The 2,500-nt window shown below is 59.0% G+C and overlaps 1 pseudogene; it reads right to left on the bottom strand.

Moving 5' to 3' along the window:
- The window catches only part of LOC126177227 (large subunit ribosomal RNA), a 7,756-nt pseudogene that overhangs the window by 3,623 nt on the left and 1,633 nt on the right, over positions 1-2,500 (bottom strand).

Genomic DNA, 2,500 nt, shown 5'->3' with positions numbered 1-2,500 from the left:
CAGCTGAACTTCGAGGTGGTAGGGCAGCAGCCGCTTCTTCCGCTGTGATGGGAGCCCATAGTTGGTGAAAGGGTACCATCTTTGAGAATGGCAACAGCCTCTCGGACAGACCCTCACCCCGTGGAGGCCGAGACCTGACACGAGGTGGAGAAAAAAGGTCTGTCCAATACTCAATCAGCCCCGGGATGGACGGGGGCTGATGCAGAAGAGTGCCATCAAGGAGGCCGTTAATGCAACGTGCCGCATTCTTCTTGAAGGCACGCTGAACTACTGCATATTCCCACCTTCTTCGAGCACGCTTCCGCTCTGGAGGCTGTTGGATCCTTACCTTTGCAGCTTGATGGACAGCTGGTTCCATGCTCCCCACTTCATCCAAAGCAGGTAGCAACATTGCCCGGATAGTATCCCGGCTAGTGGTAGGACCAAGAGCTAAAAGAGCGTCAAGCGAGCGAAATCGGCGGCCTGATGGAGGAAGATCACCCATGAAGGACCAGATGGCAAGGTCAACGTCATCCCCCTGAGGTGGAAACTGTGATAGGGGGGATCCGTCACCAGGCTCAGCATCAGGGTCACGAGAACCATGACCACTACTGGAGAGCTCGGTGACAAACCTAGCCACCATGTCCTTGAAGGCCTGCGCCCTACGCTGGCACTTGATGGACTCCAGCGTTCGCGCAGGGAAGGCCTTGGTGAGCTCCTGGTTAAGGAACTTGCAACCACGGATGGTTAGGGTTGCTTCGGCATGAGCCAAACGCATCAGTTCCTCTTCGGACCACCTGGCCTTCTTCCTCTCAGTCTGTATCTCTGCATTGGCTGCAGAAGGATGAGCACGGCGCCGGTGGACACCGAGCCCGGTCCTGGTGGAGAATGACCGCGAGCAGTCAGGACAGATGACGGGGAGCGGCGCTCGACCCGCATCGGTTGGCTGGCTGGGTGGCTCATCAGCTGGCACAGGCGCTCCAGTGGGAGGCCTGGTACCATGTTTACTTCTCGTTGTAGGGCCAGCTGGAACAAAGGCATGAGGGGAGGCAACCCCCATGCCCTAAAAGACACCCTGCTCTGTCGGTCGAGGAACTTTGGAAGACTTACACCAAGGCATAGCCTTCCTCAGAACCTCTCACGACTCCCGCCACGTGAAGGCCAGAGCTAGGATTTCCCACCGAGAGGCTAAGCGAACCATCATCCACTCGACACCACAATGGTGCTAAGGAGTGGACCGAGAGGATCCGTATATGACGCATCATGTGAGCTTAAGAGAGTCATAGTTACTCCCGCCGTTTACCCGCGCTTGCTTGAATTTCTTCACGTTGACATTCAGAGCACTGGGCAGAAATCACATTGCGTCAACACCCGCTAGGGCCATCGCAATGCTTTGTTTTAATTAGACAGTCGGATTCCCCCAGTCCGTGCCAGTTCTGAGTTGATCGTTGAATGGCGGCCGAAGAGAATCCGCGCACCCGCGCGCCCCCGGAGGAGCACGCTAAGGCGGACGCGGCCTCGCAGCAAGGAAGATCCGTGGGAGGCCAAGGCACGGGACCGAGCTCGGATCCTGCGCGCAGGTTGAAGCACCGGGGCACGAACGCCGCGCAGGCGCGCGCATCCTGCACCGCCGGCCAGCACGAGGCCAACGAACGGCGAGAGCAGACCACGCCCGCGCTAAACGCCCGCACTTACCGGCACCCCTACGGCACTCACCTCGCCCAGGCCCGGCACGTTAGCGCTGACCCACTTCCCGACCAAGCCCGACACGCCCCGATCCTCAGAGCCAATCCTTATCCCGAAGTTACGGATCCAATTTGCCGACTTCCCTTACCTACATTATTCTATCGACTAGAGGCTCTTCACCTTGGAGACCTGCTGCGGATATGGGTACGAACCGGCGCGACACCTCCACGTGGCCCTCTCCCGGATTTTCAAGGTCCGAGGGGAAGATCGGGACACCGCCGCAACTGCGGTGCTCTTCGCGTTCCAAACCCTATCTCCCTGCTAGAGGATTCCAGGGAACTCGAACGCTCATGCAGAAAAGAAAACTCTTCCCCGATCTCCCGACGGCGTCTCCGGGTCCTTTTGGGTTACCCCGACGAGCATCTCTAAAAGAGGGGCCCGACTTGTATCGGTTCCGCTGCCGGGTTCCGGAATAGGAACCAGATTCCCTTTCGCCCAACGGGGGCCAGCACAAAGTGCATCATGCTATGACGGCCCCCATCAACATCGGATTTCTCCTAGGGCTTAGGATCGACTGACTCGTGTGCAACGGCTGTTCACACGAAACCCTTCTCCGCGTCAGCCCTCCAGGGCCTCGCTGGAGTATTTGCTACTACCACCAAGATCTGCACCGACGGCGGCTCCAGGCAGGCTCACGCCCAGACCCTTCTGCGCCCACCGCCGCGACCCTCCTACTCGTCAGGGCTTCGCGGCCGGCCGCAAGGACCGGCCATGACTGCCAGACTGACGGCCGAGTATAGGCACGACGCTTCAGCGCCATCCATTTTCAGGGCTA

The sequence above is a fragment of the Schistocerca cancellata genome, chromosome 3, assembly GCF_023864275.1.
Source record: "Schistocerca cancellata isolate TAMUIC-IGC-003103 chromosome 3, iqSchCanc2.1, whole genome shotgun sequence".
Classification (NCBI taxonomy): Eukaryota; Metazoa; Arthropoda; class Insecta; order Orthoptera; family Acrididae; genus Schistocerca; species Schistocerca cancellata.
The sequence above is the reverse complement of the archived record's forward strand: the minus strand, read 5'-3'. Positions and strand labels throughout refer to the sequence as shown.